At 54.0% G+C, this 21,831-nt stretch overlaps 1 protein-coding gene across 2 annotated transcripts in view; it reads right to left on the reverse strand.

Annotated features, from left to right (window-relative positions):
* ZBTB46 (zinc finger and BTB domain containing 46) overlaps window positions 1-21,321 on the reverse strand; it is a 90,699-nt gene extending 69,378 nt beyond the window's left edge. The window contains exon 1 of one of the 2 annotated variants that reach the window (XM_054542371.2): window positions 21,154-21,321. The gene's annotated coding sequence lies outside the window, so the exon portion shown is untranslated. Of the gene's footprint in view, window positions 1-20,754; window positions 20,774-21,153 lie in introns of those variants that run through there. The other variant, XM_054542372.2, reaches the window with a different exon arrangement.
* Between the last annotated feature and the right edge of the window lie 510 nt (window positions 21,322-21,831).

Consider the following 21,831-nt stretch of genomic DNA (forward strand, 5'->3'; position numbering starts at 1 on the left):
CAGAGTGGGGCGGTTCTCGAAGCAGTCTGCAGTGTGGGGATGAGGCCTGCAGATGCCTCTGCCTCTTCGACTAATTCCACTTCTGAGACTGCCCCAAGGAAATAACCCAAAAAACTAATTGGTTCCAAGATGTTCCAAGCACTGCTATGGCTAACAGTGACAAACAGAAAAAGACCCAAACACTCGACAATTCAAAGATGGCCCAGAAAACCGTGAAGTATTAAAACTGAGCAAAACCCAATTCCAGGAACATTAAAAATGCCAGTTACGTGGATGCTTAGAAGTTTATCAGAAATTAACGGGAAGAAATGAGAACAGAAAGCCCAGCTGGCCGTGTCTGTACAAGCTCACACATACCGACCACACTCAGGATAGGCACCAAAACCCCCCTTCCCCTCACAAACCAAGGTCCTTATTTATAAAACACAAACGTAATCCTAGCACTTTGGGAGGCTGAGACAGGTGGATCATGTGAGATCAGGAGTTTGAGACCGTCCTGGCCAACATAACAAAACTCTGTCTTTACTAAAAATACTAAAATTAGCCGGGCGTGGTGGCACGCACCTATAATCCCAGCTACTAGGGAGGCCGAGGCAGGAGAATCATTTGAACATGGGAGGCAGAGGTTACAGTGAGCCGAGATTGTGCCACTGCACTCCAGTCTGGGCAACAGAGTGAGACTCTGTCTCAAAAAACAAAAAACAAAAAAATAAATAAAAATAAAATGCAAACGCAAGAGTGTGCCCACCAGCACAGATGCAGGGTAGGGTGCCACCACAGGAAATCAGCACCCAGGAGGTGAACAGAGCGCGAACATGAGAGGAATCTACGTTTCTCTTTCCTCACTCCTACGAGGAGTTCCAGCAGCAGAGCCGGAGAGCACCAGCTGGCGTCCGTGCTCCACTCTCTTTCTTCACTCCTACGAGGAGCTCCAGCGGCAGAGCCAGAGAACACTGGAGAGCACCAGCCGGCGTCCATGCTCCACTCTGACTTTTCACAAACCCAAAGGGCAGGCGAAGAGTCTGCCTCTCTGGGTCCCAGAACCCCACAGGATGGGCATGAGCCCCACCCTGCCCAGCCCACAGAGGCGAGTCTGGGTCCCAGAACCCCACAAAATGGGCATGAGCGCCCCCCGCCCAGCCCACAGGGGCAAGTCTGAGTCCCAGAACCCCACAGGATGGGCATGAGCCCCCCACCACCACCCAGCCCACAGGGGCAAGTCTGGGTCCCAGAATCCCACAGGATGGGCATGAGCCCCCCCACCCACCCAGCCCACAGGGGTGAGGGGCAATCCCAGAACCCCACAGGACGGGCATGAGTCCCCCCCGCCCAGCCCACAGGACAGGCATGAGCCTCCTCGCCCAGCCTAGCCCACGGGGCGAGTCTGGGTCCCAGAACCCCACAGGATGGGCATGAGCCCCCCGAGGGGCAAAAGACGACAACAGGTGGACAAGATGCGAGCCACCAGCCCACTAGGACCTCGGAGCTGCCATGGGGCGGGTCTCCCAGAAGAAGAGTCGAGCAGCCTTCCTCTCCCCAGCCCCACCCCACCTCTCATACAGAAGACACTACAGCCCCAGGCCTCCCAGCTTCTGACTTCCAGGAGCAGAAGTAAGTTCTTCCACAGGGCAGGAGGGGCCCTGGCAGGATACGACTGTCACCTCCTCTGAAAGTACTTCCAGGAAGCCCGCTGTGCCCACAGTCATAGGCAACGCAGAGAGCAGGAAAATCTCAGGGGGTGCAGAGAGGGAGCGGCCCATAGGTGACGCAGACAGCTGACCCTGACCCCCCGGCCCGGCAGAGATCTGCACGTGCGAGGGTCAGCTCTGAGCTGGGCGACGGGCCAGCCGGCTCACCTTGCAGCCAGGTGAGCTCTACCCCGCTGGGAAGAGAGCTGCCGCTGTCTGACTCCCTGCCACATGAGGACTCAGGACACACTGGGTAGGTGAGCCATGCTGCAGGAACAAACCCCTTTCATCCAACTCTGCCATGAGACAAAATGTTAGAATCACAGCCCCTGTCACTAAGTAGCACATCTATTTCACCAACTCCCATTTTTCTACCAGGTCTGGCTCATACATTGTTCAGACAAAGTACTTGCCTGGGAAAAAAAACTAAAGTAAAAATGGCTCTTAGACTCCAAACAGGGAAGCATTAAAATATTCAAAAGAATTGACCCTGCAAATATTGAAACAAGGCTTTAGTGCTGACCCACCAAAGTGGCGGCGATCTTTTCGTAACAAAACTCTCACTAATAGGAAAACTCCAAATTCAGGCAAAATTTGCATCAACTTTTCCTACATAAAAAAAGAGAAGCAACGGTAAACTACATTTGCATTTTTAGTAAAAACTAAATGAAAATCAACTTGAAATAAGAAAATTAACGTTAAAATTTTTCACAAGGCCAGGCAAGGAGGCTCAGGCCTGCGATCCCAGCACTCTGGGAGGCCAAGGCAGGCAGATCACGAGGTCAGGAGATCAAGACCATCCTGGCTAACACGGTGAAACCCTGTCTCTACTAAAAATACAAAAAATTAGCCGGGCGATGTGGTGCGCACCTGTAATCCCAGCACTTTGGGAGGTGGAGGCGGGCGAATCACGAGGTCAGGAGTTCGAGACCAGCCTGGCCAACATGGTAAAACCCCGTCTCTACTAAAATACAAAAAATTAGCCAGGCGATGTGGTGCGCACCTATAATCCCAGTGCTTTGGGAGGTGGAGGCAGGCGAATCACAAGGTCAGGAGTTCAAGACCAGCCTGGCCAACATGTGGAAACCCCGTCCCTCGTAAAAGAAATTAAAAAAATTGGTTGGGTGTGGTGGCAGGCACCTGTAATCCCAACTACTCGGGAGGCTGAGGCGGGAGAGTCACTTGAACCCGGGAGGTGGGGGTTGCCATGAGCCAAGACCACGCCACTGCACTCCAGCCTGGTGACAGAGCCAGACTCCATCTCAAAACAAAAAACAAAACAAACAACAAAAAAAAACCACAGCTGGGCGTGGTGGCTAACGCCTATAATCCCAATACTTTGAGAGGCCAAGGCAGGTGGATCATGAGGTCAAGAGATTGAGAGCATCCCGACCAACGTGGTGAAACCCCGTCTTTACTAAAAATAGAAAAAAATATTAGCTGGGTGTGATGGCGCGCGCCTGCAGTCCCAGCTACTTGGAAGGCTGAGGCAGGAGAACTGCTTGAACACAGAAGGCAGAGGTTGCAGTGAGCCGAGATCGCGCCACTATACTCCAGCCTGGTGACAGAGTGAGACTCCGTCTCAAAAAAAAAAAAAAAAACAGGCATCAAAATATGAAACAACCCGTGTTTTAAAATACATTAAGTTGGAGCCAGGCATGGTGGCTCACACCTGTAATCCCAGCACTTTGGGAGGCTGAGGCGGGTGGATCATCTGAGGTCAGGAGTTCGAGACCAGCCTGGCCAAGATGGTGAAACCTCGTCTCTACTAAAAATACAAAAATTAGCCGGGCGTGGTGGAGCGCACCTGTAATCTCAGCTATTCGGGAGGCTGAGGCAGGAGAATCACTTGAACCCAGGAGGCGGAGGTTGTAGTGAGCTGAGACTGTGCCACTATACTCCAGCCTGGAGACAGAGCAAGACTCCATCTCAAAAAAAAAAAAAAGAATAAATAAATAAATAAATAACTAGATAAATAAAATACATTAAGTTGGAAATTCCAATGTAAGCACTGTGGCTATACACCAGAGTAACTGCTCCCCTGCCACTGCCCTGCGCGGGCGAGTCCCAGCCCTCCCGCCTCTACCTGGTTCTACTGACGGCTTAGGCAGGAGTTCAAGGTCACAAGGATGCACCCAGCCAGACCTTCAGGTAGGAAATGTCACAGAACCAACAACCGATCCTTCAACAAATAAGTAGCATGAAACGGAGAGAAGAAATGCAACTTCAGGGACATCACCACCCACAAGCAGCGCGTGGCCCTCATCCCGACTCAGGGACATCACCACCCACAAGCAGCGCGTGGCCCTCATCCCGACTCAGGGACATCACCACCCACAAGCAGCGCGTGGCCCTCATCCCGACTCAGGGACATCACCACCCACAAGCATCGCGACGCTGAGGAAGTGTTGCAGAGTGCCCAGCTGTGTGTGAGCCACACACAACGAAGCCCTTGAGGGTAAAACTGAGATTTGCTTTAAAATACTTGAGAGGAAAAAACAGTGGGAAGGGCCAGGCACAGTGGCTCACGCCTGTAATCCCAGCACTTTGGGAGACCGAGGTGGGTGGATCACGAGGTCAGGAGATCAAAACCATCCTGGCTAACATCGTGAAACCCCATCTCTACTAAAAATACAAAAAAATTAGCCGGGCATGGCAGTGGGCGCCTGTAGTCCCAACTACTGGGGAGGCTGAGGCAGGAGAATGGCATGAACCCAGGAGGCAGAGCTTGCAGTGAGCTGAGATCACGCCACTGCACTCCAGCCTGGGCAACAGAGCAAGACTCCATCTCAAAAAAAAAAAAAAAGAAAGAAAGAAAGAAAGGAAAAAGAAAAAACAGTGGGAGAGAGTGGGAGAGATGAGTAAGGCAAGAGCAGAGCACTGGGGGTTCCCGCAGCCAGGTGACGTGGACGTTCTCTCTAATTTTGTGTATGTTTAAAAAGTTCCAAAATAAGTTTTTGAAAATATAATTAGGTTTTAAAATAATAATATAACTTTTACAAAACTGGGAAAATATACAATCCAGCGATGCAAATGAGGTGAGAGAGAATCTCATCTGGAAACCCACAGGCAGCCCCACCCCTCAACAGGAGGCCCAAGACCTGCCTCTGCAGGGGGAGCCTGCCTCCTCCCACCCCCAGGCAAGGGTCCTCATTTGGGGGTGACCTCCCAGAGGAGTGCAGCAGGCCTGGGCCTCAGGAGTCTGACTGTGGGTGACGAGCCGCAGACACAGCCATGTCCACATCGCACCATGGCCACGGCAGGCAACTTAGAATGCTCTTGACACTCACCCTACTTCGGAATTAGGAATATCAGATGCACCATTCACAATGCTATGTGCTAAATTAAAGTTCCACATGTTACTACCTCACAAACCAAACTTTCCTGAATTTTAGCAATGATATTTCAGTAGTTGCTACCCTTAATTTTCCAGGGATCTTACTGGATGCACTAAAAATGCTATTGTGAGCTGATCATGGTCTCACATGCCTGGGGTCCCAGCTACTCAGGAAGTTGAGGCAGAAGGATCGCTTGAGCCCAGGATGTCGAGGCTGCAGTAAGCTGAGATCGCGCCACTACACTCCAGCCTGGATGACAGAGCAAGACCCTGTCTCAAAATAAACAAACAAAACATGCTATTCTGAAAAGGGGCCACAGCTCACCAGCTACTGAGAAGACACAAAAGGCCAAGAGCCCAAGTCTGAGCTGAAGGCACAGGTGCAGTGGGCGCAGGTGCAGTGGGCACGAGTGCAGGTGCAGTGAGTGCAATGGGCGCAGGTGCAGTGAGTGCAATGGGCGCAGGTGCAGTGGGTGCAGGTGGGCACCGGTGCAGTGAGTGCAGGTGCAGTGGGCAAAGGTGCAGTGGGTGCAGGTGCAGTGGGTGCAGGTGGGCACAGGTGCAGGTGAGCACAGGTGCAGTGGGTGCAGGTGGGCACAGGTGCAGTAGGTGCAGGTGCAGTGGGTACAGGCGGGCACAGGTGCAGTGAGTGCAGGTAGGCACAGGTGCAGTGAGTGCAGGTGCAGGTGGGCGCAGGTGCAGTGGGTGCAGGTGCAGTGGGCACAGGTGGGCACAGGTGCAATGGGTGCAGGTGCAGTGGGTGCAGGTAGGCACAGGTGCAGTGGGCACAGGTGCAGTGGGCGCAGATGCAGTGGGCACAGGTGCAGGGAGCAAGGCAAAGGGGGTGCCCAGAGGAGGGCCCGAGTCCTGCTTCGGATGGAGAGGCACAAGCAGCCGCAACACTCAGCTGCCCCTCTTGGCTCCATCTCTGCTCACCCCAACATGACTCCCTCCCCACCCACCCCGTGTCTCTCCTCACAGGTTGGCAGGCTCACATCACCCAAGATACTCAAAGCGTCTCCCCTGTCTGCATAACCCAGCAAAGCAAGGACTCCGTGAGCTGCTGTGTATCCAGGCCAGGAACCCGACCTGCCACAGGCCCAGGGCTGCATGCACACTGGCTGAATGCATTAGTTAATATTTTGGTGACGCTGGTTACTTGCCACCTCTGCTGTAAATAACAGCACCGTCAAGGATACAGCGGCCACGAGAGGTGGCAGCTGCTGATGCGTGGAGAAGCCTCCATAGAGAAATACGTGTGGAAGACGCATCAAGAAAACCCAAGCTCTGATGCTGTTAAGGGCTGAAATGTGTCTGCTGAAGTCCTAAACCTGCAAATGTGACCTTATTTGGAAATAGGGTCTTTGCAAATATAATCAAGTTAAGATGAGGTCATAGTGGATTAGGGCGGGCCCTCACCCAATAGGACCAGCTTCCTGAAAAGAAAAGGAAAAGGCCAGGCCTGGCGCGGTGGCTCACGCTCGTAATCCCAGCACTGTGGAAGGCCGAGGCGGGCAGATCATCTGAGGTCAGGAGTTTGAGACCAGCCTGACCAACATGGAGAAACCCCGTCTCTATTAAAAATACAAAACTAGCCGGGCATGGTGGTGCATGCCTGTAATCCCAGCTACTCAGGAAGGCTGAGGCAGGAGAATCGCTTGAACCCAGGAGGCGGAGGTTGCGTTGAGCCAACATTGCGCCACTGCACTCCAGCCTGGGCAACAAGAGCGAAACTCGGTCTCAAAAAAAAAAAAAAAAAAAGAAAAAAGAAAAGGAAAGGGTCAGATGTGGTGGCTCACGCCTGTAATCCCAGCTCTTGGGGAGGCAGAGGCAGGAGGATCGCTTGAGCCCAGCATGGGCCACATAGGGAGACCCTGTCTCTACAAAAAGTAAAAAAATTAGCCAGGTATGATGGTGCATGCTTGTAGTCCCAGCTACTTGGGAGGCTGAGGCAAAAGGATCCTTGAGTCTGGGAGAAGGAGGCTACAGTGAGCTGTGCTTGTGCCACTGTACTCCAGCCTGGCCCACAGAGTGAGATCCTGTCTCAAGAAAAAAAAAAATAGAAAAAGAGGCTGGGTGCAGTGGCTCAGGCTTATAATCCCAGCTCTTCAGGAGGCCGAGGTGGGCAGATCACCTGAGGTCAGGAGTTTGAGACCAGCCTGGGCAACATGGTGAAACCCTGTACCTACCAAAAATACAAAAAATTAGTCAAGCGTGGTGGCACATGCCTGTAATCCCAGCTACTTGGAAGGCTGAGGCAGGAGAATCGCTTAAACCTGGGAGTTGGAGGCTGCAGTGAGCTGAGATGGTGCCACTACACTCCAGCCTGGGCGGCAGAGTGAGACTCTGTCTCAAAAAAAAAAAAAGGAAGAAGAAGAAAGAAGAGGAAACCTGGACACCCGCAGGGGAGACAGTGTGAAGACAGAGGCAGAGGCTGGAGCGAGGCGTCTACAAGCCGACAGGCACCAGGGACTGTGGTCAACGCCTGCAGCTGAAGAGGCAGGAGGACCCTCCCCTGGAGCCTTGGGAGAAAAGTGGCCCCGTCCACCCCGATGCTGGGTGTCAGCCTCCAGCCCTGTGACAGAATAAGGCTCTACCGGTTTCAGCCACTCAGGCCATGGGCCCATGTAACGCAGCCCCAGGAACTTGCCCAAACAGCAAGCTCACCTACAGAGACTGCACAGCACCACGCTCTGAGTGATGGCACTGGGAGTCTTCGCCCAGGATTCACATGGTCCCATCTGCCAGGGCCCCTGCCTTTTGAGTCTGTAGTTTTGAGGTGCACTGCAAGGGGCCCTTTGTAGAGCTGGACAAGGGCGCTGGGGTGAGAGCCACTGGCACCATCCACGCTGCCCCTGCCAGGTGAGGCATGCCTTGACCACGGTCCTGCTGGAAAGCACGTGGCAAAGCCACCCGGAAACCAGATGCAAAGCCCAGAAGCCCTCGGCGCAGCCCCTGCATCCAAGTCACGGTCCCCTCCAGCTGGGCTGCATGAGGAGGGCCAACCCTGGGTCTTCGTGAAGAGGAGAGCAGCGCAGTGCCGCCCCACAGTCAGCTCTGCAGAGGGAGGGTGGGCCAGGCCAGTGCAGACCCCCAGGGCGTGTTCTACAGCAACAGTGGCCACAGCTCCAGCCAACACCTGGGCACTCTCCATCTCTCCTGATAGTTATGTGTTCACGTCAGTGTGTCAAGAAAAGCATCACTGGCCGGTCGCGGTGGCTCATGCCCGTCATCCCAGCACTTTAGGAGGCCAAGGCAGGCAGATCACAAGGTCAGGAGTTTGAGACCAGCCTGGCCAACATGGTGAAACCCCATCTCTATTAAAAAAAAAAATGCAAAAATTAGCCGGGCATGGTGGCAGACACCTGTAATCCCAACTACTGGGGAGGCTGAGGCAGGAGAATCGCTTGAAACTGGAAGGCAGAGGTTGCAGTGAGCCGAGATCGCGCCACTGCACTCCAGCCTGGGTGAAAGAACGAAACTCCAGCTCAAAAAAAAAAAAAAAAAAAAGAAGGTCAGGCGCAGTGGCTCAAGCTTTGGGAGGCCAAGGCGGGTGGATCACGAGGTCAGGAGTTCAAGACCAGCCTGACCAACAGGGTGAAACCCCGTCTCTACTACGGAATACAAAAATTAGCCAGGCGTGGTGGTGTGCGCCTGTAATCCCACCTACTCAGGAGGCTGAGGCAGGAGAATCGCTTGAACCCAGGAAATGGAGGTTGCAGTGAGCCGAGATTGCGCCACTGCACTCCAACCTGGGTGACAGAGCGAGACTATCTCTGAGAAAAGAGAAGAGAATAGAAGGGAAGAGCAGAGCATCACTGAGGCACCAACTCATGACTTCCTTGATGCACTTCCTTCTTAAGACAAGGCAAAAATCAGGTGAAGTACAAAATGAGGTTGTTATCAATGATATTAGGCGAACAGAGAGAGCACCCGGGACACTAATGGATGCTGTCTGCCGGCTTTGCTCCCTCCAGGAGCGCATCCCGAAGAAGACGAGCCAGCCCTCGCCAGGGTGCAGGTGTGTCTCACTCCGACCCTTCCTGACCCTGCATCTCAGGCTCACCCGGAGGCGTCTGTGATCACAACTCTGCTTCCTGTGAGGGCTCTGCCATGGGCACTCGACATGGCTTTACACAGACACAGGGTCCCACAGACGATGGGACCTCCTACCCTCCCTTCTCCCAAGGTCTCTGGCAATTTCCACACTGAAGAAAGCAAAAACAGCAATAGTGCCCCAGGGGCCAGACCAGAGGCAAACAGATTAAAAAGACCACTTCTCGGCCTCCCTGAATGTTACTGCAACGTCTAGTGAAATCCAGTGAGCAGCCATGAAAATGGCTTTAACTAGATGGGATATCAGAGTGAGTGCCACCTCGTAACTCCCTGCCTCACTCCGCCAACAAGTAAGAAAAGCAACTGGGACGCTCGGAGCACTGACAGCCGCTTTGTCAGTCATGGGACACGCATTTCACCGTCCAGCAGAGGGTGTCTGCTAATGATTTCCGAAACGTTTTTCAAAACACTCTGAAGTACAGAACAAGTCTACATACAAACTAAAATAAAAGCAACGAAATACTATAGATGTATTTCCATATATTACCGTAGGCAGCGAAACATAACCATTTCCTCAGGCAAAAACATGCAAACTCCCAGTGTATGAAGTTAGCAACGTATAACCAAGAAAAGAAAGCAAAAGTCATAAAAACAGTCAACAGGCACACTTTTTTTTTGTTTGAGATGAAGTCTCGCTCTGTTGCCCAGGCTGGAGTGCAGTGGCACAATCTCGGCTCACTGCAAGCTCTGCCTCCCACCTCAGCCTCCTGAGTAGCTGGGACTACAGGCGCCCGCCACCACACCCAGCTAATTTTGTTTTTTTGTATTTTTAGTAGAGATGGAGTTTCACTGTATTAGCCAGGATGGTCTCGATCTCCTGACCTGGTGATCTGCCTGCCTCAGCCTCCCAAAGTGCTGGGATTAGAGGCGTGAGACACCGCGCCCGGCCAATGTAAACAGGCACGCTTTTTAAGAAGTATATTATATATTTTTTTTTTGAGACAGTTTTGCTCTTGTTGCCCAAGCTGGAGTGCAGTGGTGCAATCTCGGCTCATACAACCTCCACCTCCCCAGTTCAAGCAATTCTCCTGCCTCAGCCTCCCAAGTAGCTGGACTACAGGCATGCGCCACCATGCCTGGCTAATTTTGTATTTTTGGTAGAGACGGGGTTTCTGCATGTTGGTCAGGCTGATCTCGAACTCCCGACCTCAGGTGATCCGCCCACCTGGGCCTTCCAAAGTGCTGGGATTACAGGCGTGAGCCACCGCGCCCAGCCTATTTATTATTTTTTAGATGGAACCTCACACTGTTGCCCAGGCTGGAGTGCCATGGCACGATCTCAGCTCACTGCACTCTCTGCTTCCCAGGTTCAAGCGATTCTCCTGCTTCAGCCTCCCGATGAGCTGGGACTACAGCTGTCTGCCCCCATGCACGGCTAAACTCACTGCAATCTCTGCTTCCCAGGTTCAAGCGATTCTCCTGCTTCAGCCTCCCGATGAGCTGGGACTACAGGTGTCTGCCCCCATTCATGGCTAAACTCACTGCAATCTCTGCTTCCCAGGTTCAAGCGATTCTCCTGCCTCAGCCTCCCGAATAGCTGGGACTGCAGGTGTCTGCCCCCATGCATGGCTAATTTTTTTTTTTTTTAGATGGAGTTTCGCTCTTGTTGCCCAGGCTAGAGTGCAATGGTGTGATCTCAGCTCACCACAACATCCGCCTCCCAGGTTCAAGAGATTCTCCTGCCTCAGCCTCCCGAGTAGCTGGGAGTACAGGCATGCGCCATCACGCCCAGCTAATTTTTGTACTTTTAGTAGAGACGGGGTTTCACCATGTTGGCCAGGATGGTCTCAATCTCTTGACCTCATGATCCGCCCGCCTCAGCCTCCCAAAGTATTACAGGTGTGAGCCACTGCGCCTGGCCTTTTTTTTTTTTTTTTTAAATAGAGACAGGGCTTCACTATGTTGGCCAGGCCAAACTCCTAACCTCAGGATCCACCCACCTCAGCCTCCAAAGTGCTGGGATTACAGGCCTGAGCCACTGTGCCTGGCCATTATTATTACTATTATTATTTTTTATTTTAGAGAGGGTCTTGCTGTGTTGCCCAGGGTGGCCTTAAACTCCTGGGCTCAAACGATCCTCCTGCCTCAGCCTCCTGAGCAGCTGGGACTACAAGCAGGCACGCTTTTTTTTTTTTTTTTTTTCCTGAGACGGAGTTTCCCTCTTGTTGCCCAGGCTGGAGTGCAACGCCACGCTCTCAGCTCACTGGAACCTCCACCTCCCGGGTTCAAGTGATTCTCCTGCCTCAGCCTCCCAAGTAGCTGGGATTACAGGTGTGTGCCACCATGCACAGCTAATTTTTTGTGTGTGTATATTTTTAGTATAAATGAGGTTTCACCATGTCGGCCAGGCTAGTCTCAAACTCCTGACTTCAGGTGATCTGCCCACCTCGACCTCCCAAAGTGCTGGGATTACAGGTGTGAGCCACCATGTCTGGTCCAGGCTCACTTTTAATAATGTGATGCTAAACAGAAATACTTAAAGTACAGAGTGACATTAACCTGAAATGTTTCATTCACTTTGGACAAAAACAACAGCCACTGTTTAGGAAGCACCGAGGCGGTTTTAAATATCCTGACTCCCTTAGTTTCCCTTCAGAAATAAAAACCTTTGTGATATCACTAACAATTCTCAGAGCACAAGGCTGTCCCGCAGCCCGCCCCAAGCACTTACTCACCAGGAAAACCCAGCCAGTCACTCAGCACACTGCGAGAACTTACACCTTTAACTTCCTCTATCTAAGAAGCTTTCTGCAGGAAAAATTACCATCTGTGCTTTTACTCAATAGTGAGCTCTTACCATTAACATTTTAGAAACATGAACACAGCCCTGATCAAGCAGAACCGATACACTCCCGAAACAGGCAGAAAATCCTAAACACACTTGCAGCACCAGCCAGCAAAGCTGCACTCACAGCCTCGGAAACCGGAGGTGCCTTGGAGAACAAGAATAAACGACGGGACACACGTCCAGCCTTCCTGAGTTCAAGCGCCCTGAATTCACCCACCAGCACACCCATGGGGGAGACGGGCACTTTTGTATGTGACACGGGCCCCCAATGAGAAAAGCCTGGGGTGCTCTCCCTAGAGCTGACATGCATGCAAAACCCAGCCCTGGGACTGAGGGGCTCTAGGCCCCAACAGAGGAGCACAGGAGGCCTATTCCATTTCAGTACAATGGGTTCCATGATTGGCCAAGGCTGGGCTCAGTCCTACACCAGACTGACAGCTTCCTCACTCTCCCACGCTTGGGTTTAAAGACATGTCCACAGGAAGATGCACCATCAGTGAACGGCTGCTGTTAGGAGAAACGGGAACAGCACCGACCACACAGCGAGCACGGGACACGGCCAACCCGGCAAGCACGAAAACATGAGAGAGTGGAGCCTACGATGAGTCTCGGAATTCCAGACCACAGGCCAGGCACTATGGCTCACACCTGTCGTCCCAGCACTTTGGGAGGCTGAGGCAGGATGAATGCTTGAGCCCAGGAATTTGAGACCAGCCTGGGCAACACAGCCAGACCCTGTCTGTACAAAACATGTTTTAAAAATGGAAACCAAAAGTCGGGAGCGGTGGCACACACCTGTCATCCCAGCACTTTGGAAAGCTGAGGCGGGTGGATCACTTAAGCTCAGGAGTTCGAGACCAGCTTGGGCAACATGGACAAACCCATCTCTACTATTCAAGACCAGTGCAAGCAACATGGACAAACCCAGTCTCTACTAAAACTTAAAAAAAAAAAATTAGCTGGGCATGGTGGCGCGCACCTGTGATCCCAGTTACTCAGGAGTCTGAGGCAGCAGAATCGCTTGAAACCGAGAGGTGGAGGTTGCAGTGAGCCAAGACTGCACCACTGCACTCCAGCCTGAGAGACAGAGTGAGACTCCATCTCAAAAAATAAATAAATAAAATAAAAATAAAAATGGGAACAAAAGGCCAGGCACAGTGGCTCACTGTCATCCGGTACTTTGGGGGTTCAAGGTGGGCAGATGGGGGTGCACTCGCGTTCAGGAGTTCAAGACCAGCATGGGCAACATAGCAAAACCTGGTCTCTACTAAAAAAAAATACAAAAATCAGCAGGGTGTGGTGGCACACGCCTATAATCCTACTCGGGAGACTGAGGCACAAGAATCACTTGAGCCCAGGAAGCAGAGGTTGCAGTGAGCTGAGATCACGCCACTGCATTCCAGCCTGAGCGACAGAGTGAGACCCTGTCTCAAAAAAAAATAATAATAAATAAATAAAATAAAATAAAAATAAAACAAAAATAAAATTAAAAAATTGGCTGGGTGTGGTGGTGCGTGCTTGTAGTCCCAGGTACTCAGGAGGCAGAGGTGGCAGGATCGCCTAAGCCCAGGTTGAGGCCGCAGTGAGCCATGACTGTGCCACTGTACTCCAGCCTGGGCAACAGAGCGAGGCCCCCTTCTCAAAAAAAAAATTAAATAATTCAGACCAGAAAAAAGGACAATATCCACTGTCACACTGCATCCCTGACCACACACTTCCCAGAGCAAGTTTTCTCATTGTGGTGTCTTCCAATTCTTTTTCCTCTGTCCTGATTCCTGTCCTGACCTTTGTCCTCTAGGAACCGTGTGTGTGTGCGCGCGCGTGTGTGTGTGCGCGCGTGTGTGCGTGTGTGTGCGCGTGCGTGTGCGTGTGTGTGCGTGTGCGTGTGTGTGTGTGCGTGTGTGTGTGTGTTCTTTGGGACTGCTCCGTTTTCTGTTTGTAAAAGGAGATGTAAACCGTGGAATGGGCTCCCCACGGGACTAACGTAAACGACCAGATTACACTTGAGAAGTGGAGATTTTGAGTGCAGAGAGGAAGCTGTGGGTGAATCAAGGCTTCTTTAGAGACCAGAGGCTCAGGGCAGGATCGCTGGCCAAAGTCCTCTGTTTCCTCGAATGGGTAACAAGCAGACACATCCCACCTAAGCATCAGGGCCACCTTAGAGGTTGAGCGCCTCTGACCTGCAACTGACTGAGCCGGTCTCCCTGAAGCATGGGAAATCCCGAGTATTGTGGGTCTGCAGATTCCACACTGACATCAGAGGAGGAAGAAACGGGGCTGGACCTGGACAAATAATGCCTTCTTCAGCCAGTTTGTTCTCCACCCCTAAAGGAGCTGAATAATCTCTACTTCTTTTGAAAATACCTAAGCTGGCTTTGAACTTGCCAAATAAAAGGATACTGCCATTCACCAGATTCAATAATTTAAATGGCATGGAAAGAGAACACCCATTTTATTCGAATAGGGCCACACCGAGACAAGAAAGACTACAGACCATGTTGTCTTGAAAGCTAATTTAGCAAATATCAGAAAAACTCACTTGGCGGTTGCCACATAAGCCCTGAACCACGCCCTTTTTCCTGAAAGCTCAGGGTCTGCAGGACAACTCAGCGGTTCTAATCCCACCCAAAATTTCATGTGGCCAAGAAACACTTACCGTCTCCCCCCATCCCCATTCTTCTGGGTGCTCCGAGAAGTGATGTTTCCATCACTGCACCCCCATCTCACCGTCATCAGACCCTCCCTCCCCCATCTTCCCATCACTGCACCCCCATCTCACCGTCATCAGACCCTCCCTCCCCCATCCTCCCATCACTGCACCCCCATCTCACCGTCATCAGACCCTCCCACCCCCATCCTCCCATCACTGCACCCCCATCTCACCGTCATCAGACCCTCCCTCCCCCATCTTCCCCTCACTGCACCCCCATCTCACCGTCATCAGACCCTCCCTCCCCCATCTTCCATCACTGCACCCCCATCTCACCGTCATCAGACCCTCCCTCCCCCATCTTCCATCACTGCACCCCCATCTCACCGTCATCAGACCCTCCCTCCCCCATCTTCCCATCACTGCACCCCCATCTCACCGTCATCAGACCCTCCCACCCCCATCTTCCCATCACTGCACCCCCATCTCACCTTCATCAGACCCTCCCTCCCCTATCTTCCCATCACTGCACCCCCATCTCACCGTCATCAGACCCTCCCTCCCCCATCTTCCCATCACTGCACCCCCATCTCACCGTCATCAGACCCTCCCTCCCCCATCTTCCCATCACTGCACCCCCATCTCACCGTCATCAGACCCTCCCGCCCCCATCTTCCATCACTGCACCCCCATCTCACCGTCATCAGACCCTCCCTCCCCCATCTTCCCATCACTGCACCCCCATCTCACCATCATCAAACCCTTCCTGGCTGGGTGCGGTAGCTCATGCCTGTAATCCCAGCACTTTGGGAGGCCGAGGCAGGCGGATCACTTGAGATCAGGAGTTCAAGACCAGCCTGGCCAACATGATGAAACCCCGACTCTACTAAAAATACAAAAATTAGCCGGGTGTGGTGGCGGATGCCCATAATCCCAACTTCTAGGGAGGCCGAGGCAGGAGATTCGCTTGAACCCGGGAGGCGGAGGTTGTAATGAGCCGAGACCTCGTCACTGCACTCCAGCCTGGGGGACAGAACAAGACTCTGTCTCAAAAAAAAGAAGCCCTCCTTCCAGCCTACCATCTCACTACCATCAAGCCCTCCCTCCCCCTTCCCAGGGCCAGCTGTCCCCACACTGCACAAACAGCCCTGGGCACTTTGTGTCAACAACTCCGTTTTCTGGTTCTATCCCTGCACTGCTGTTCCTCCAACCAGAACGGCCTTGCTCCTCTTCTCAGCCTCTGCAAAGCGGCTGGCTATGGCCAATGAGTGGATTATTGAGTGTGTTTCTAGAAAGCCTGTGTGTCTGGATGTGCCCCTCCACAGCCCAGAAAGCAACAACCAGGCCTTCGAGTTTCTTCGTAACTCAGAAGCTTCTAATCTCTGACTTTTTGTGGGATTCTTTCAGGGAAGTCAGTTGGGAAAGCGGCGAATCAACACTGTGACAGGTAATGCTTAGCTTGGGCCGACTTCTCATTCTTCTGCCCAGTTAAGAGCCATAGTTTTGTTCCCCATGCCCCAGCGGATAAGCAAAGCCTCTGTCCATCCGGCAGGTGATCCACACTAACAAGAAGACTTGCCCAGAGTAACATGGGCCACACGGTCCAGGTGTGTCCACTTCTCACAAAGGCAGCTGTCAACACCAGGAGTTCCTAAGCCCTCTGCATGTAGCCCAAGGCACAGCGGTGCCCCTCTCCACATCTCCACAGAGAAGCACCGACGCAGGCCTCGTGTGCAGCAATATGCCAGCAAACGGGCACAAAGGAGCACTGACACAGGCCTCGTGTGCAGCGATATGCCAGCAAACGGGCACAGAGGACCACCTGCGCAGGTCTCGTGTGCAGCGATATGCCAGCGAATGGGAAGGCCTTCTGTGCAAGAGGCTTCGTTTTCTTCAGAGTGGTTGGAAGGAAGAGATGATGTGATGAATTTTTGTAAACAAAAATGTCTTACAAACAAAAAAGTATCTGTGTGTCCCATGCAAGCAGCAATGCTGCCCGACTTTCAGATAAATGAAGACATTTTTAGAAACTGATTGTTCACACACATATGTGGCTCTTTTCCATTTTGGGGGAAACTGAGAAGGACTGAGGCGCTAGTAAGTCAGAGATGCTCAAAGAGAAACCAAGAGGAGCCCGGGGGTGACACCTGGGCCGACAACGACAGGGCCAGACAAGAAATGCTTCGGCTGGGCGCGGTCGCTCATGCCTGTAATCCCAGCACTTTGGGAGGCCGAGGCGGGTGAATCATGAGGTCAGGAGATCAAGACCATCCTGGCTAACACGGTGAAACCCCATCTCTACTAAAAAAAAAAAAAAAATACAAAAAATTAGCCGGGCATGTTGGCAGACGCCTGTAGTCCCAGCTACTCGGGAGGCTGAGGCAGGAGAATGGGGTGAACCCGGGAGGCGGAGCTTGCAGTGAGCCGAGATCACGCCGCTGCACTCCAGCCTGGGCGACAGAGCGAGACTCCCTCTCAAAAAAAGAAATGCTTCACGGATGACTTTTCCAAAAAGACAGCAAGTGTCCTTGGGAAGGCATTATGTGTGCTGAACCAAGTCTTCAGAAGGTACAATGTGAAACTCAACCGCTCCTCATGCCTACCCCCACAGCTGACCAGCTCCCAAAAGCTGCCTCCTACGTACGGTGGCCCTGCCCTCTGGCCAGCAATCCACTCTCCGAGAAGCAGGGGTTGGAATATTACTCGCTCCACCAGGACTGGACGACTGCCAGGTCTGGAACCGTGCGGGTGGATTTCCAAGTGGACCCCCTTCCCTCGAGTCACCTTTGGGCTCCAGTGCCACTCCTTACAGCAGTCTACACAGAAGTCCAGGCACCCTCCTCCCAGCCTTGGACCGTTTCTCACCAGCCTCTGCCACCACACTGGGTCACATCAGTGGTTTCTGTGTGCCCCCAACCCACCTCCATGGGAACTTCGTCACCAACCTGGCCCAAAGTCTGGTCCATGGCAGGCCCTCAGTACCACCAAAGAACTGTCATGACTAGGAAACCTTGAGTGTCTCTCCAGTAAGACGCAAAAGCACATCTGTCAAAACACAAAGGATCTGCAAATGCTTTTGAAAAATACACTAATGTTTCTCAACTTTCTATTCTAAAATAGCTATGGTAGCAAATTTTTAATCCAGATAATGATGTTTAGAAGCATTTAATAATTTTAAATTGTAAATTAGAGTAAAACGGCACTGCTGATACTCAACTATGCAACAGAACTATTCAACAGAAAACTTTGCATAAATCATACTTAGGTCAAATTTCACTGGTTTTTATGCTTTAACAGGACAATGTTTTATTTGTTTATTTATTACTTAATTTTATTGTTTTAGAGACAAGGCCTCGCTCTGTTGCCCAAGCTGGAGTCCAGTGGCACAATCATAGTTCATTGCAGCTTCAAACTCCTGGCCTCAAGCGGCCCTCCCGCCTCAGCCTCCCAAAGCACTGGGATTACAGGTGTGAGCCACCACGCCCAGCCTCAGAACCACTTTTAGGTTGTTAAAAAACATCCTTTTTCTTTTCCATCTATAAACACCACCATTGGGGCCCTTTGTCGTCACCAGCAAACCAGAACACCAAGCCTGGGTCTGTATATGTGAGGCACTCAAAGTGTCTAAGTGATAACAGAAAAGCAGGAAAATCCCTCCCATGGACCCCACAGCCTAAGACCCCAGCACTCTGCACAAGTTCACAGCTACGCCCGAGCCGCGGCAGACGGCAGGAGGACCACAATCAGGACCCAGCACTCTGCACAAGTTCACAGCTACGCCAGAGCCGCGGCGGACGGCAGGAGGACCAAAATCAGGATAAGGCGGCCGCCTCTCAAAGCCCTGAATAAGTCTGTGGCCTTAATAGAGATTTTGAATCAAACATTTATTCTTAGGAGTCAGGCCATTCAAGCAAACTTAGCAGCAACAAGATGAATTCTTCCCCCAGGGGAGGGGACAGATTCAAAGGGTTTTTTTTTTTTTTAATCTGCTAGAAAAACCAGTAGAGGCAAGTATCAACCATCACTCAAGGTCACTCATGAGACTTCCAGGTAAAACATGCAAAGTCCAGGGAGAAGCAGCAGCCTGAATTTTTACAAGAACGGTACTTGGGCAAGAACATGAAGTCCCCAGGACAGGGAACTTCCCATGGCAGACGCCGTGACACTGGGTGTGGGGATGGGAAGGGGCAAGGACTTCTAGACCTTTCCTCTCACTTTTACTCAGCAGTGGAGCGGGTGCCTGGGCACCAGTCACCGCAATGGGAGGAACCAGCTCCAGTTCTCGGGCTGTGGCGCCGTCTAGGCACTGTGCACGAAGTGGGTCTCCTGGGCTCTGAGAGGCCGGGCTAAGACCTCTGATGGAGAACAGAGCACTGGAGCTGCACCGCTGTCCCAGAAACACAGGCCACAGGGACAGAGTGGCCCAATTTCCCTTAATTTAAAAACCCCACGTCAGGGCAGTGTTGGAAAGTTCACTCTGCTAAAATTTAATTCAGTGTTTGTAAATAATACATCGTCTGACAATAACTGTGTACCCTCCACGGCATTTCCTCTAAATCCCTGGAGCAGTTTCACCGTTCACAGCGTTTACCTCCTGACCTCTGTGGCCACCAGGGGCTGGGGAGGGACGGAGGGCGCAGGGCACTGGGTCAGCCTGGCCCTGGTGGAACTGACCTGGGGGCCCTTAGGTAACAGTCCACCCAACCCTAACATCCGAAACAGGAGTGGAACTCAGGTCTGAGCACAGAACGACTCATCCTCACACAAAACAGCTAAACCCGAACAGAAATCACCTCATCTAAGCAAAAGAAAACTCCCACGTTCAGGATAATGTTGTCAGAGGCTTAATTAAATGCTTGTCCCCAGGCTGGCCTGAAGACAAGGCGGAATTTTGGATTTCTAAACACCGCAAAGTGAGTGCATTCCACCCCCCAAGGAGAAATCCGACAGTAACTCCCGAGCCCTCTTCCTTCAGTTACGGAGAAGATGTCTAGCTTTTTAGGGGGCACAGTGTGTAAGCTCCCACCTAAATTTGCAGTAACTTGTGCCCAAGTACTCCCCTCACTCCTCAGTCCTTTCTGCAGTAGTAACCAGGCTGAGGTGCCCAAAGGTGTCAGTTGGAAACACGTAAAACACACCGAGCAGAAAGGTTCTACTCTGACAAATACTGTCGCTTGCTTCATTATTCATGTGAAAAACCCCTTCTATACATTTCCTTTTGATGAACAAACTATTTTCCACTCTTGTAGAGTGAAATAGTGCCTTGCAGAGGCAGCGTGAGTGCCAGCAGCTGAGATGTATCCAGTCTGTTACCCAAACGGGAAGTTAGCTCTGATAATAGAGCCAATATGAAAGATTCTACAATCGATACAATTAAAATGCCCGTGAGTTCTCGGCACACAGGTGTCTGCGCCCAGGCCGTGCGCTAAACACGTTTCTAATTAGCATTTCTTTAAACAATGCTGATCACAATCTTGCCACCGTAATCCACTCCAAATGCATCGTTGAGATTGCAGCCCAGAAAGCGAGAGAAAATTCGCTGCGAATCTCAGTCAAACTTTCTTTTGTTTATATTTCTTCGCTGTCAGAAAATATCCGTTCTTCGCCCCATCTGGCTGTACCCTGGCTCCTCGGTCCAGCCCTATTGTGTGTGCTTCGTTAAACCTATAAACAGTGAATCTGTCAGCGGGGCCAGGGGAACCCCAACTAGCCGGAGCCCTCCCTCTGGCGCAGAGAATTCCCCGTTTGCCTTCGGGATTGAGTTGTCAGACACCGGCTCGCGCTCCCCCGCGAAACTGACATGTCTATTTACAGAGAAACAAAGACGCGGCTCGCAGCGGACCCCGCTTCCTCCGCGCGCCCCGTCCGCCCCGCGCGCCCCGAGCCCTCCGCGCCCCTCGCCGCCCCGCCCCGAGGCCCCTGCGCCCCGGTTCGGCCGGTGATTAAGATGGAGACCAGGCCGGCGCCCGGCGCCCGGCGTCCGGGGAGACAATGACCCCCCGGCCCCAGGGCGCCGGGACCCGCCCGCGCCCACCTCCCGCAGTTCCGACTCTTGGCAAACTCGGCGCGGGCGGCTCCGGGTGCGGCTGGGCTGTGCCGGCGGGGGGCGCGGGCGGGGGGCGCCAGGACGCCCCCGGGCTGCCTCGGGGCCAGGCGTTGACGCAGCAGAAATTACCAGCTGGAAAATTCCCCTCTCGGAGGTGCCGGGGAGGGAGAGCGGCGGCGGCAGGAGGTGCCGGGGGCCGAGGGGCCGGGGCAGCCCAGCCGCCTCCGCGCGCAGCCCCGCGGGGAACCCGCGCCGCCCCCGCGCGCCCCGCCCCGCGCCGCCGGCCTGGGGGGCACCCGTGGGGACCGGGCCGGGGTCTCCGCCGCCGCCCCCGGAGCCCGCGCCGCAGCCGGGAGCTCCGATGGCCCCCGGGAGGGCGCCCCCGCGGGGCGGGGCGTGGCGGGGCGGCCGGCGGCGGGGGCGCGCCCGGGCTCGCAGCAGCCCCGGCTCCCGGCTCCCGGCTCCCGGCCCGGCCCCCGCCGCGATGCGCCCGCCCGGCCGCGCGGACAATGAGCCGGCGCCGCTTACCTGTGACCCCATGGGGCGCGGGCGAGGGCGGGCGCCGGGGCCGCCGGGCCGGCGCCGGTGATCGCCACCGCCGCCGGGCGGGCGCTGCGTTCGGGCGGGTCCGAGCTGCGCGGTCGCCGGGGCTGTTCGGTCCGTCCGTCCGTCCGTCGGTCCGTCAGGCCGGCGCGCGCCCCCGCGCCCGCTCCAACCCCGCGGCCCCCGCCGCCCGCGCGCGCGCGCGCCCCGCCCGCGGACCCTGACCCCGCCCCCCGGCGCGCGCCCGGCCGCCGCTGATTGGCCCGCGCTGCGCCCTGGCCGCGGCCACCGCCCCGGGCCCCGCCCACGCCGGCCCGGCCGCCGGCCCCGCCCCTCGCTGGGCCCCGGGCGCCGCGCCGCGGGGTCGCAGGGGGCCGCGCCGGGGGTCCGTTTTCCCCACCGCGGGCGGCCGGACAGCGGAAGTGCGGGCTGGAGCTCGCTGGGCATTGTGGGAAGCCCCCTCCCCTGGGCTGGCGGGGGGCTGGGGCGGCGCGGCGCGGGGATCCCCCTGGCCCCGGCTGCGCCCTTGCCCCGCGAGCGAGGAGCAGCCTGGAAACCACCCCACGGGAGCGGCGACCCCGACGAGGGCACCCGGTCCCTTCCCGGGCCGCGCACCGGGCGCTGCCCACGCGCAGATTCCTCGGGGGCGCGCGGGTGCCCAGG

This window comes from Pongo abelii, chromosome 21 (assembly GCF_028885655.2).
Source record: "Pongo abelii isolate AG06213 chromosome 21, NHGRI_mPonAbe1-v2.0_pri, whole genome shotgun sequence".
Lineage (NCBI taxonomy): Eukaryota > Metazoa > Chordata > Mammalia > Primates > Hominidae > Pongo > Pongo abelii.